Source organism: Muntiacus reevesi, chromosome 9 (assembly GCF_963930625.1).
Source record: "Muntiacus reevesi chromosome 9, mMunRee1.1, whole genome shotgun sequence".
Lineage (NCBI taxonomy): Eukaryota > Metazoa > Chordata > Mammalia > Artiodactyla > Cervidae > Muntiacus > Muntiacus reevesi.
In genome coordinates, this window is record NC_089257.1 from 80,406,922 (window position 1) to 80,422,468 (window position 15,547).

A 15,547-nucleotide genomic window follows, 5' to 3' on the forward strand; every position below is an offset into this window, starting at 1 on the left:
AAATATTTTTAGCTAAACATTATTAACTTTCCATAGTTTGAAGTGCCTTTAGGAGACATTGCACAACTATTAACTCACACTAAAATTTTTCTATAAATGTTTCAATCATTAATGCTTTGTAGCATAGAGACATTTTTATAATAAGTCTGTATTTTTAATTTCATGAAAATTGAGCTGTCTTTGCGCTTTTCTGAAAACTGCAGTTTGAAGATTCAGGCATAAAACTATGTCTTTGTTACTATTTCATATACTCAATGAAAAGATCTTTAAATAGTATAAAATCCACAAATATAATAGATATTTGAGAGGAATAAGTAATCTATTAATAACTTCAAGTAAATAGCAGGAAAGGAAAGTAAAGTGTTAGTCACTCAGTTGTGACCAACTATTTGCGATCCCATGTACTGTAGCCCACCAGGCTCCTCTGTCCATGACATTCTCCAGGCCAGAATACTGGAGTGGGTTGCCATTCCCTTCTCCAGGGGATCTCCCCAACCCAGGGATTGAACCTGGGTCTCCTGCATTACAGGCGGACTCTTTACCATTGGAGCCGCCAGAGAATTCCAAGGAAACAGGAGAGATAAATATCTATAATTAAGCATAATTTAATCACTGTGCTCGTTTAGGTCTCTCTTCTTCACGTACACTCTGATGTCCAGGGGAGTTAAGAGAACTATGTGGTTTTGTGTAGTTAATGAATGACTAGAATTCAGTGTGCTAACTCCTTGTCTCAGGGTTCTTTCTAATGCAGTAACCTTGAACATGCACAGAAAGCCAAAACATCAGCGTATTTATCTTTCAGCCTTTAGGATTTATATCCAAATGGAAACCTCAACTGGTTTTGAGGAAATATAAATAAATTAAATCTGAAGGCATCACATCATAGTAACTTCAAAACCTTTATAAAGTTAAATACATTATTACTATCAGTTTGCAATTAGCTTTCAAACAGAACGCAGAGAGAGAAGCCTTGGGGAAAAAAAACCTAGGCTTCATCCAAAATGTGTGTGGGGAAGTCTGCACATTTTTTCCATTTCATTGCTAATGAGTCATTTTCACCTGACACCTGCTTGCCCCACTCCCCTTTGAAGAACCAGCTGTCAGTGTCCACAGCTGAGTGAGTTTGGTATCAGACAGGTGGCAGCAGGGTGGGGAAGAAATCGTGTCAGTGGGATGTAGTTAATCTGAAATTAGGATGATCCACCTGGTATCATTAAAAATTGACTATATTTCCTAAATGGTTCACTACAATATAACCAACACTTAAAAGTTAAGGTTTTAAATATCCTTGAAGAGACAAATAAGAGTATTTGGCTTTAAATAAATATTTGGGCAGTTTTTACAGTGTTAGATGAATGAAGTCTATTTAGTAATGTAACCTATTTACAGAAAAAAAAAAAAAAAGGATTGATTTGTGATTTTCTGGATTCTGGCATTTACTTACTCTGTAACCTTCTGTGTGCTGTGGGCCTCTGAAAAAAAAAAAAAAAAGATTTGACATTGGTAAAACCATGTTGAAGCTTAAATGACCCATATTATTGGAAGTGCTTGTGATACTTAATGTGTGTGTAAGTATTCAAAATTGCATCACCATTGGTAGTTTTTCAGTAAAATATTTTCTAATCCTCATAACTACCTGGGAGACAATTCTAAGTTACTTAATGCAACAAACAAGATCCCTAACCAAATAATGCAATTCATATCCCTAGCCACAACTGTACCTATCCATGTTCAACTGTCATCTTCAGCATGAAAGTCACCTCCTCCTAAAAGCCTCCCCTGAATGCTCAACAATGGACTGGGCACCTTCCTGTGATTCTTCAGTGCCAGGCTGACCTCTGTTACAGATCTTAACCAAACAGCCCTGACTGAAACGGCCTCTTCACCAGTCTTGCTGTCTCACTGGATCCACTCAAGGACAGGTCTTTATTTTGTTCACATTTGAAACTAGCACAATGAATAGAACATAATAAGAAAATTATATACATACAGAGGAAACACATGCTATGCATATAAATTACAAAAACAAAAAATAAAAATAAAAAATAAAAACAAAAACATATAAATAAGGGGAAAAAAAAAACTCAGCCACTTATCTGATTTTCAGTTTAACTATCATTCTGGCTACAGAATAAAGAAGATTTCATGGTGTTTTTTAAGATTTTGTTGGAGTATAGCTGCTTTACAGTGTTTTCTTACTTTCAGGTGTACGACAAAGTGAATGAGCTGAATATAGACGCATATCCATTCTTTTCTAAGATTCTTTTCTTATATAGGTTATCACAGAATGCTGAGTAGCGTTCTCTGTGATGTACAGTATGCCAGGCTGGTCACTGATTTGTACATAGTAGTGTGTGTATATTCATTCTAAGCTCCTGATTTATCCCTCCTCCCACATTTCCCCTTTGGTAACCATAACTTTGTTGTTGATAACTGTAGGTCTGTTTCTGTTTTAAAAATTAATTAATTTGTATCATTTTTAAATTAGATTCCACATATGAGTGACATATATAAGTCTCTCTCTGACTTACCTCACTTAGTATGATAATTTCTAGTTCCATTTGTGCATATGTATACTCACTCACTTCAGTCTTGTCTGACTTTGTGACCCTATGAACTGTAGCCCTCCAGGATCCTGTCTCCATGGGGTTCTCCAGGAAAGAATATTGGAGTGGGTTGCCACACTCCTTTCCAGGGGATCATCCTGACCCAGAGATCAAACATGTCTCCTGTGTTGCTTGCATTGTAGGTGGATTCTTTATCATTGAGCTCCTGGGGAAGCCCTCAGTGATACTATTTCATTTTTTTATGGCTGAATATACAATATCCCACTGTATATATGCACCACATCTTCTTTATCCATTCCTCTGTAGATGGACATTTGGGTTGCTGCCGTGTCTTGGCTATTGTAAATAGTTCTGTAGTGAATGCTGAAGTGTGTGTATCTCTTAAGGTTATGGTTTTCTCTAGGTATGTGCCCAGAACTGGGATTGCTAGATCATACAGTAAGTCTATTTTAGTTTTATACAGAGCCCCATACTGTTCTCCATAGTGGTTATACCAATTTACATACCTACCAATGGTGCAGGAGGGTTTGCTGCATGTGGACATTTTGATGATGGCCATTCTAACTGGTGTGAGGTGATTCAGTTCAGTTCAGTCACTCAGTCATGTCCAACTCTTTATGACTCCATGGACTGCAGCACACCAGGCTTCCCTGTCCATCACCAACTCCCAGAGCTTCCCCAAACTCATGTCCATCAAGTTGGTGAAGCCATTCCGCCATCTTATCCTCTGTTGTCCCCTACCTCTCCTGCCTTCAATCTTTCCCAGCATCAGGGTCTTTTCCAATGAGTCAGTTATTTGCATCAGATGGCCAAAGTATTGGAACTTCAGCTTCAGGATCAGTCCTTCCAATGAATATTTGAGACTGGTTTCCTTTAGGATTGACTGGCATGATCTCCTTGCAGTCCAAGAGACTCTCAAGAGTCTTCTCCAACAAGACAGTTCAAAAGCATCAATTCTTCGGTGCTCAGCTTTCTTTATTGTCTCTCACATCCATTGTAGTTTTGATTTGTACTTCTCTGATAATTAGTTATGTTGATCAATTTTTTCATGTGCTTTTTGGCCATCTGTATGTGTCATGAAAAGTATTTTAAAGTGGATACACATTAAAATGCAGGGAGGCTGATTCAATAGCAAATGCAGAAAATATGTTCATTTAAATGAATGGTAATAGAAATAGAGAAGACAAAGTTCTGAAATATATAGGGATCAAGTAAACATGATTTGATAAACTACTGAATTCATGGTTGAGAAAGAATGAAATATCTGAGAAAACCTTAATGTTTGTGGCTTTTGCAAGGTGGAAAGATGATGAAATCCTTTACTGAGATAGAGAATGCTGGAAGGTGATATGGTTGTTGTTAAGGGTTGACAGGGAAGCAAGCATTGAACAAACAGATGAAGGGACGCAAACTTTGTCCCTGGTTTCAATGTTAGATATGTTAATTTTATCATGAGTTTGAAAAGTTCAAGAGAAAAAAAAAAAAGGTTATAAATTTGGCATTTGTTTTTGTTTAGGTGATGTAATGAAATCAAGGATTACCTCAGAAGAGATTATAAAGATTAAAGACCAAGAATGAATTTTGATGAAATGCACACTTAAGAGTGTGATGGAGAATAAGATAAAGTTCCAAAAAGCAAAATGGAATATTGGGAATGAAGGGAGATATTAATGGAAAAAAGAATGAATGTGAGGTGTGAAAATGAAGACAGTCATAGATACCTCTTTTGAGGAATGCGGTTGTATTGGGTAAAGTGAAATAGGGAAAAGTGAAAGGAGGATGTGGGGCTAAGAAAATGTGATACTTAGTGTTTTGTTGTCTACTTTACTGGGACAGTGCTTGCAGAGACATTTGGTCAAACATTTTTCTAGGTGTAACTGTGAGTGTGTTTCTGAAGAAGGTTGATATTTGAATCCTTTGGTTAAGTATAGCAGATGTATATATAGCATACTATATATATATGATATATATACATATATATATATCATATATATATAGCATCTACTAATGTAGATGAGTCACATCCAGGGAACTGAAGGCCTGAATAAAGCAAACAGTCTAATTTTCATTAAGAGGGAATTCCTCTGCCCACCTGCCTTCAGTTGGAACATCAGTTTTCTCCTGCCCACAGACTTGAACTGAAACATTGGTTCTTCTTGGGTCTGGAGCAGGCTGGCCTTCTGCAGGGACTATGCCCTTGGTTCTTCTGGATCTCCAGGTTGCTGACTCCAAATCTTGGATTTGCTATTACCCATAGTCACTTTTCATGTTAGCCCAATTCCTATCCATGGCCCGTTCATATATTCTTACTTTAACCTGCTTCTCTTTAAACACACATTTAATGACCAGGTCTACTGTTCTTTGAAAGAATTTCTACCATGAATATCCTCAAGAATCAGCTTGCCATAATATAGCTTATTTTCAGGAGGTACACACAAATCAGATCTGTCCCTGACCCACTCCTGGCCTTTCTCTGTCTTGGTCAGCTGGTCACATGAGGCTCTGAAGACACAAAACTAAGGGAAAGCACTGTTGATGCAGTCATGAAAGTCAGGGCAGCCCCCTCTGACACAGATCTTGAATAACGTTGCATGGAAAAAACAGACGGACTGCAAGAAAGGTGGAATGCAGGCAGACACATAACAATGGGAACCCTTGATCCAATTCACTTTATCACTCTCTGGTTCTGATCATGTCTGATTTGGGGTGTGGTGTCTACATCTTTCAGGGCTTTCCAGGTGGCATAGTGTACAGAATCTGCCTGCTAGTGTAGGAATGCAAGAAGGTTTGATCCTTGGGTTGGGAAGATCCAATGGAGAATGCAATGGAAAGCCACTCCATTATTCTTGCCTGGAATATTCCATGGAAAGAGGAACCTGGCAGGCTACAGTCCTCGTGGTCGCAAAGACCCAGACACGACTGAGTGACTGAGCACACATACATCTGCATCTTTACCTAAAAGGGGTAGACCACATCAGTAGGCCCAGAGGGTATATGGGATTCAGTATTTCTGAGTGGTTTAGCTAGATGTCCCTATTATGAATCGCAGCATCTCACTCCTTCCCAATCAAAACTCTGACCCTGGGGCAACAGGCTTGTTAGATATGCAAATTCATCTTTCTGGAGCTCAGCTACTTTTATAATTAACTCATGGACCTGAGCCTCAATTTTTTGCCCTCTGCCTCTAAGAGATGATAGTCTTTACATGCTAATTAAGATGTGCTCTGGTTTCACACTTTGAGGTGATGATTAGCAGTGATATGCTGGTAAAACAACCAAATGAGTAAGTTTTAAAAATCCAAATTTATAGTGTTTGCTGATTCTGGGTTTAAATATTCCCATGTAGGTTGAATTGAATATTAATGGTACCTTAAAAACTTTCTTAATATTTATAAATTGGCTATTGCAAGTGAGTTGTCTCAGTGTACTGCTGGAATCACTCCAAGTCTCTCTTTGTTTTTCACAAATGAAGTAATATAACCTAATTCATTCTGGAAAGATTCAATATTTTTATTCTTTGCTTTCAATGGCAACAATATTTGAAGAAAGGAAAATCAATTTACAAATTAATTTAATTATAAATTTACAAATTTTAATTAATTTGTTAATTTACAAATTAACAATGAGATAAAGTAAATGATAATTTAATGAGAAGAAATATGTTAAATGAAATTACTTCTCTTTTAAATATGGAATAAATCATTAATGAATGGCATTATATTTTTCTTACAGTTTTATAGAGATATTATTTAGATGTTTGTATAAGTTTGTGTTCAGCATAATTATTTGGCTTACATACATGGTTATCAATGATTATGACCTTAAGCTTAATGAAACTTTATCATCTATAGATAAAAAAAGGAAATATTAGAAAATATTTCATTGCAATAAGAAAGCTTGTGATTTATTCTCATAACACCTTTCTTATATAGCATACAGCAGTGTTAATTATTGCCAACATCCGCTGAATCATTGAAAAAGCAAGCGAGTTCCAGAAAAATATATATTTCTGCTTTATTGACTGACTATGCCAAAGCCTTTGTCTATGTGGATCACAATAAACTGGAAAATTCTGAAAGAGATTGGAATACCAAACCACCTGAACTGCCTCTTGAGAAATCTGTATGCAGGTAAGGAAGCAACAGTTAGATCTGGACAAGGAACAACAGACTGATTCCAAATAGGAAAAGGAGTATGTCAAGGCTGTATGTTGTCCCCTGCTTATTTAATTTCTATGCAGAGTACATCATGAGAAATGCTGGGCTGGATGAAGCACAAGCTGGAATCAAGACTGCTGGGAGAAATACTGATAAATTCAGATATGCAGATGACACTACCCTTATGGCAGAAAGTGAAGAAGAAGTAAAGAGCCTCTTAATGAAACTGAAAGTGGAGTGTGAAAGAGTTTGCTTAAAGCTAGACATTACTTTGCCAACAAAGGTCAATCTAATCAAAGCTATGGGTTTTCCAGTAGTCTTGTATGGATGCGAGAGTTGGGCTCTAAAGAAAACTGAGCACCGAATAGTTGACGCTTTTGAACTGTAGTGTTGGAGAAGACTCTTGAGGGTCCCTAGGACTGCAAGGAGATCCAACCAGTTCATCTTAAAGGAAATCAATCCTAAGTGTTCATTGGAAGGACTGATGTTGAATCTGAAAATCTAATACTTTGGTCACCTGATGTGAAGAACTTACTCATTTGAAAATACCCTGATGCTGGGAAAGACTGAATGAGGGAGAAAAAGGGGATGGCAGAGGATGAGATTGTTGGATGGCATCACCGACTGAATGGGCATGAGTTTGAGTAAACTCTGGAAAGTGGTGATGGATAGGGAGGCCTACTGTGGTGCAGTCCATGGGGTTGCAAATAGTCGGACAAGATTGAGCGACTGAACTGAACTGAAGGGAATATTTCATGCAAACATGAGCACAATAAAGACAGAAATGGTATGGACCTAACAGGAGCGGAATATATTAAGAACAGGTGGCAAGAATACACAGAAGAACTATACAAAAATGATCTTCATGACCCAGATAACCACGATGGTGTGATTACTCACCCAGAGCCAGACATCCTGGAATGTGAAGTCAAGTTGGCTTAGGGAAGCATGACTATGAACAAAGCTAGTGGAGGTGATGGAATTCCAGTTGAGCTGTTCCAAATCCTAAAAGATGATGCTGTTTAAGTGCTGCACTCCCTATTCCAGCAAATTTGGAAAACTCAGCAGTGGCCAGAGGACTGGAAAAGGTCACTTTTCATTCCAATCACAAAGAAAGGCAATGCCAAAGAATGCTCAAACTACTGCATAATTGCATCATCTCACATGCTAGTAAAGTAATGCTCAAAATTCTCCAAGCCAGGCTTCAACAGTATGTGAACCTTGTACTTCCAGATGTTCAAGCTGGATTTAGAAAAGGCAGAGGAAGAAGAGATCAAATTGCCAACATCCGTTGGATCATCAAAAAAGCAAGAGAGTTCCAAGAAATCATCTACTTCTGCTTTATTGATTATACTGAAGCCTTTGACTGTGTGGATCACAATAAACTGTGGAAAATTCTTCAAGGAGGAAATACCAGCAATTACATACACTTACTTAATTTTCAAACATATTTAAAAATGAAAGTCACAAGCTTTTAAGAGTAATAAATATTGTAAATCCCCTAAATAAATGGAAAGCTAAAACAGCTTAATAATGTGAATGCTAAAAACTGTACAGAATTATTATAAAATCTTCCCCAAAGCTGAAATACAAGGATTAATTAATGTGCCATTTTTTATTTCAGTTTTATTGAGATGTAATTGACATATAAAGTTGTAAGATATTTACAGTGTACATCGTGATTATTTGATGTCTGTATACATTGTGAAGGGCTTGCCAGGTGGCACTAGTGGTTAATAATAGGCCTGCCAGTGCAGAAGATTCAGGAGACCAGAGTTCGATCCTTGAGTCAGGAAGATCCCCTGGAGTAGGAAATGGCAACCCACTCCAGTCTTCTTGAAGCTTTTGAAATCCAAGAAAATTTAGTTTTGATATTCTTTTCTGTTTCTTAGTAAATACAATTATAAAGGAAAAATTAAATCTGGTGATGTAACAGCTCAGTAAATATACAGTATTTAGACAAATTATAAACATCTGTTGATACTAGTAAGTAGCATAGTCATTTTCTGAATAGCTAAATTGAACAATTATATAAAATATTTAGTAAGAAAAGTAGATTTTGTTCAAATAGTGGAAAGTTAAAAAAAATATTTGTAACCGTAATAGCAGATATATTTTCTTAACAGGTGACCTTAAAGGATTGCTGTTTAGTGTCACTCAAGATCTACTAAGCATAATTTCTTGGATGAGTGTGGCAAAAGGATATCTGTACAGAACCAGTTCCTTTCTGAAGTTTATAATCGGGGCCCTGTTTTCAGAGAGAAGGTACAGTTTATCTTTTATTAATATACCTTTGAAATTTAAAGGAATGTTGAAGGAAAAATGTAATAGTTTAATAAAATAATATAAAATAATATAAAAATAATGTAAAGCCTGTGTGTGCCATTTATGGAATTCCTTAACAACAACTCAGTATTTTAAAGATTTTTTTTAACTTGAGATAACTTTTATTTTAAATTGAAAAAAAAAAAACTTAGTTGTATTAGTAAACACAAACACTCTACAAATATTATAGTAAAATACTGAAGTGAGAATAGTAAAATATTTTGTTTTTATTAAACTTTTAGTTTGATATGAGCCTGGTAAGTACATAAATATTGTGTTAAGTTGCTGGGAAGTATAAGAGAAACAGTACTCTCATATGACCTCCTGTTTCATATCTTTATCAACCAATATCCTAGTGGATGGATTTTATGTTTTTTGACAGCTTGAGTTTGAAGGCAGTACTTGGGTTGTATCAGCAAAAAGTCATGGGTAGAAAGAGGTTGAATTATCCCACATTCACAGGAGATCTCCATGATGAAATTGGCTTTTGTGTCATTTGATCAGCAGGTACACATTCTTGTATCTTAAAACAACAACCTAAATCATTAAATATCAATTACATCTATTTTGAGTAAAAATAAGCATTGTATAGTTAAATAATAATAATGTAAAATGAATACTTTAAACTGTGTTATAATACATGATTAGAAACATGTTTAATATTCACAAGTGTTCATGAAGAGATTATTTCAATTTAATCCACTGTGTGCTACTTAACTATAAAATATATGATATATTTTGAGATAATCAACTCAGGAGGTCAATCCATTTTGGATATAAAATTGTCTGTTCTTGTTTTCTAATTATTCATAAAATATTGACAATATCATTCCTAATTTCAAGGCTACAATGGATTTGTCCTTTAATTTGTCAGGTTAATTCAAGTTAATTGATTTGAAATATTGAAAAGTATTTTCCTATATCTATTCTATGCTTTTGGTTTCCTCGGGCTTGGAAATTACAGGAGGAAAATGACTAAATCTAAATTAGAGAACAGTTCTGTAGAATGTAAAGTCAAGAGTCTAACATGCAGTTTACTTTCTGCTAGTCACAGTCATGTCCTGGCAGATCACTACAGAAAACTTTACATTTCAAATGTTTTCATTCATTCCATTAAATGATACCAGTCTTTCATTTTTATTGAAGGTCTTGGCTGCACCAGGTATCTTTAAATTAATTTTATGGATTAAAAACAGCATGAATTTTTCATCTTTTCAAACACTAGAAATTAGGGGAGAGAAAATATAAGGAAGTAGATTGAAACTCTCTGACAGTGAAACCCTAAACTATAGAAGAGTTAGTTCCCCATGAATTAGTCCATTGCCATATTCTAATATTTGGACAGACTTTTCAGCCAAATTTTGCCATCATAGTTCTGCTTATTACTAAAAGAATTATGAGAGTATGTTACATATATAGAAAATAAAATTAAAGATTTGTGTTCTAACTACAAAAAATGTATACACATTTGGAAGGTGTTATGTCCTGTACATCAAGCATTTTGTCTTCAACTGTTAATCATTGGAGGATCTTAGCAAATCAAACTCTATATTAATATGCTACTTATCTAATATCAGTGATATGAGATAATTTATATGCAGACACCTTCATTGAATTTCAAAGTTTTAGCAACTTTGTTTATGGTGCTTGTGACATTTTCAGAGCAAGACAACTGAACACAGCATAGCAGCTGCAGGTAAGAGGATTTGGGGTCTAATGCTCACTTCCAGATGGATGATGGATATGCAAATTTAAATTTATGGTAGACATATTAGCAGATGGAAATAGAATAGAATAAATGCCTGTGCCACCTGTGAACAAGTGCATTTTATCAACTACCAGCTGAACTGTGTTAAATTCAAGTCGTTCAACAGAACTCAGACTCTTGAGAAGAGACTTTTTGTCAACCTATTAATATATCTAGATTTCATGTTGAGGTTGGGAAACATTTTACTAAACAGGGAACCTATGGACACAGGTTTGAGCAGAGCATACTTCACTCTTGTTATGTCACTCATGCTATTATGCTGCCTGGATAATTGAACAGAATGTTGGTAGACTAGGAAACAGTTGAAACAAATGAGACAGACTGAGTGCTCCAAAAAGACGTAAGTGAATTAGAATTGATGCACCTGATGAGAGTGAATTCACAGTGTCACTTTAAATAAAGCCCCGTTTCATTTAGGTACCCAGTCTGTCACTACAACTATTAAAAACATTCAGGGAAGGCACTGACAGTTTCATTTGACACAATCAATTAAATTCCTCCCATATATATACATATATAAAGGGTCCTGAGTTCAGCCTCTGACAATGAAATGTTTCACTGAATAGCTTACACACTGCTACTTAATAGACATTGGCTCAGTTCCAAGAGAAAGAGCTTCATTCCGTTAGAGAAGAGCCCGAGTGGCTCTAGGTTTATAGATTTTCAGAATTGGCAGAATTCTTATCACCTAGTAAAAAAAAAATTTCCCCAATTCTTAGTATGGATGTGTGTAATTAAAGAGTCCAACAACTGATGAAAATAGAGTGGGATGTCTCATTTTAAAGAAATGAGAAATGAGAAATTTAATTCTTTGTCCTTAATATTCTTGAAAATTGCATAGAAATTTGAAAGAAAGAAAAATCCTTTTCACATGCTTTAGTTGCATACACGTATTGTGTATGTTAACAGCTTTGCTACTTGTTATGATATTTATAGTATGGTATTCAGAGTTGGCAACTTAAAAAAATGAGGACATTACATGAAGATAGTTTTGGCTGCATATTAGGACTTTCTAACGATTGGAATGTCCACAATAGTCTTTCAAGTGTGGTGTGTCCAAACCAGTGGGAATGTACGGTTCCTAGTTGTCACAATGGGAGATGGAAAAGTGCTCTCCAAAATTGTTATTCACTAATATAATCTTAATTTGCCTTAGCTGTTTGTTATAAAGATAAGTGTTTTGCCACTTGTAAAGCTCTACTATTTACTGTTAACTATATTTTAGATTTCTATCTTTTGGAAGATACTATTTTCAAACACTTCTTAGAAAATGTGTTATATAAAGTATACAAAAATACATAGATATGTGAATGAAAATAGAATTATTTAAACAATTTGTTCAGTTCAGTTCAGTCATTTATCTAAGCATTGATCTGTCTGCCAGTTGTTGAGGTGAGGAGGTGGTTTAAGTTCACTACCAAGGGGTGATCTTCAATATCAGTTTGTTCATAGAAGATATGCCAGTGAATTAGTGTTTTTCCAATTGGAGTACCTAAGGATACAAAGAAAACTAAATTAGCCTAAAGCAATAGGGGAAATAACAGTAATCAGTTTGTGTAGTAATATGAAGGGGTGCCTAGGTTTTATATTGCATATACTTTTGCTAGCATGATAGAAGGCATTTACAAACTATAAACATTCAAACACTTCAAGTGATATGAATGTATACAAAAATGTCATATGTGATACTCGACAGACAAATAGTAATGTTTACTGAATATTTCTATTGTCAAAAGAATTCATAACAACAGGGAATGTTGACATTTTGGCTCTTCCATGTTCTTCTATATCTTTATATAGATGCCAGGGAAAACTGAGTGTGGAAAATACAAACCAAAATGATTTTTCTGGAGTAGTTTTCAAATATAAGACAGTTTCTGTTTAATCCTGGTTATATACAAGCAATGGAACCCTCAAATGCTTAGTTAATTGAATGTCTCAAATTTATCCTACAAAATATATTAGGGGCTCTATCTCTACCATGGGGGAGGAAATGGCAACCTACTCCAGTATTCTTGCATGGAGAATCCCGGGGACGGAGGAGCCTGGTGGGCTGCCGTCTATGGGGTCGCACAGAGTTGGACACGACTGAAGCGACTTAGCAGCCGCAGCAGCTTGCTGCTATCTCTTCCAGTAGATGTATGAACTTGTTACTCTTTCTATACTAAGCTTAGTTTACATAGTAAATCCAAGACAGAAAAAATATTAGTAAGATATAGATCCTTTTCCCTAAGAACTGTCATCTTTATTGAATGCACTGATGTGATTTTGGCAAATGAAAAGACTATAGGCTTTGGAATAATAAAGAGCAAGGATTGAATTTCTGCTGTAAATTTACCAACTGTGGAAACTTGGCCTTAATTGTTATGTACTTTGTTTCCTTCATCTTTAAAAAGTGGATATCTCATTTTACAAGAGTATGAGAAATTGAAATTAAACAAGACTATAATCTGTTTACCTGTCTACCTACTTAGCTATTCATCTATCATCTATCCGTACACATATTTGTACTTTCATATCTGGAAGGTGTTTTTTTATTATTGCTATTGTGATAGAATTTGTAGCACATTATTTTACCACTAAGTAGAACAAAATTTCACTTGAGACTCTGGTGAGATTTTAAAAAGTAAGGATGGAAGGAAGTTTCAGTTTGGTTTACTCCTCTCCGTCAGTTCTTGTCTTGTTGTAGCAAAGATACGGAACAGTGGACCACTTGTAACTCAAAGAGACAGCATTCTATGAAGAAGACATCAGGCAGTATTTGTAATGACAAACTAGTTACAACTCAGATACAGCTCAGTTTCAGCTCAGGCGGGAAGAGGCAGCACACTCCTGAGATGCAATGGCAGGCCAAGCCATGACATGGAAGCGCACCGAGGGCTCTTGGGTTCCCTTGTCATGCCTTCTGTATCCTCCCCCTGGTGTCTGACTGGTAAGCCCAATGCAGATAGAGCTTGGCACCAGTGTCCTCCCTATTGGCTGTGCCCGGGACCAGTCAGGGAAGGGGGTGTGTCCCCACTCCAGTCTTCAACTTCCTCTTCCAAAGGAGTTTTAAAAATTTCCCTGTTGCATGGTTCCGCCATCTTGGACTCCTTTCTCCATTCTAACTACCTGATGGAAGGAAAGACAGGGAAGAAGAGAGAGGGGGAGGATGGATAGGAAGTAGAGAAGTAGGAAAGGGGTAGAGAGGAGTGAAGGAAAGGAAGGAGAAAAGCAAAAGAAGGCAGGAAGAAACAAAAGGAACAGTAAGGAAAGAAAGGGTGAAGCAAAGTGATGAAAGAAAAAGAGATGTAGGGAGGGAAGAGGAAGGCGGAGAGCAGAAAGAAAAATAGGTATGACTCTTTCATAGCAATAAGAATATTTAAATCTTGGGGCTGTTGTGGGATATGAAATAAACACAGAAAACTGACTCACCTGTCATAAGTTTTTAGAAGATGAAATTTAAAAAAATACTCCTGATCTTAATAGAAATAATGATTACATAATACTCTGCCTTATTTTTGCCAGAACATAGCAATATTTCCTCATTCTCTCTAGTACATAGAGAGCCTGGAGACATAGTAACTGCACTTCTCAGAACACCTGCCAGCAAGACTCAGGGTTAGAGTCTCCTCAACAGGAGACATGAGATGGGGAAGTTCTAAGAGAAGCAGAATCTTATATGATCTTTCCAGTTCTAGTCACCCCTGATACTCTTCTTAATATCTTATGTCTCAGTGTTGGAAGCAATGACCATTAATGACAGCTATATATAATTTTTGCAATTTCTCTTTGAAAGCTAGTGGTTAATTGAAGGTTTAGCAGTAATCTTTCTGAGATTCATTTCTCCAGCCTTTTAACAGTTTATTTTGTTGTTGTTTAGTCGCCAAGTCATGTCTGACTCTTTGCGACCTCATGGACTTCAGAATACCAGACTTCCTTGTCCTTTACTATCTACCGGAGTTTGCTCAAACTCATGTCAATTGAGTCAGTGATGCCGTCCAACCATCTTGTCCCCTGTCACCCCCTTCTCCTCCTGCCTTCAATCTTTGCTGGCGTCAGGGTCTTTTTCAATGGGTTGGCTCTTGTGTGTCAGGTGGCCAAAGTATTGGAGCTTCTGCTTAAGAATTAGCCCTACCAATGAATATTCAGTGCTGATTTTATTTAGGATTGACTAGTTTGTTCTCCTTGTTATCCAAAGGAGTCTCAGGAGTCTTCTCTAAGCACCACATCTTGATAGCATCCATTTTTCAGTGCTCAACCTTCATTATGGTACAACTCTCACATTCGTACATGACTACTGGAAAAAATAGCTTTTATTTATTTATTTTTCCTTTGTTTTTATTAGTTGGAGGCTAATTACTTTACAATTTTCTAGTGGTCCATACATTAATAAAGGAATATATATATATATATATATATATATACACAAAAAGCTATAGCTTTGACTATATGAACCTTTGTTGACAAAGTAACGTCTATGCTTTTAAATACACTGACTAGATTTGTCATAGCTTTTCTTCCAAGGAGCAAGTGTCTTTTAATTTTGTGGCTGCAGTCACCATCCACAGTAACTTTGAGCCCAAGAATATAAGATCTGTCATTGTTCCCAATTTTTCTCCATCTATTTGCCATAAAGTAATGGGACTGGATGCCGTGATCTTAATTTGTTGAATGTTGAGTTTTAAGCTAGCTTTTCTACTCTCCTCTTTTACCCTTATCAAAAGGCTCTTTAGTTCCTCTTCACTTTC

At 36.1% G+C, this 15,547-nt stretch overlaps 1 protein-coding gene across 1 annotated transcript in view; it reads left to right on the plus strand.

Annotated features, from left to right (window-relative positions):
* The window catches only part of CNTN5 (contactin 5), a 1,527,443-nt gene that overhangs the window by 344,599 nt on the left and 1,167,297 nt on the right, over positions 1–15,547 (plus strand). Inside the window, exon 2 of the mRNA XM_065944251.1 lies at positions 8,851–8,989. The gene's annotated coding sequence lies outside the window, so the exon portion shown is untranslated. The remainder of the gene's footprint in view (positions 1–8,850; positions 8,990–15,547) is intronic.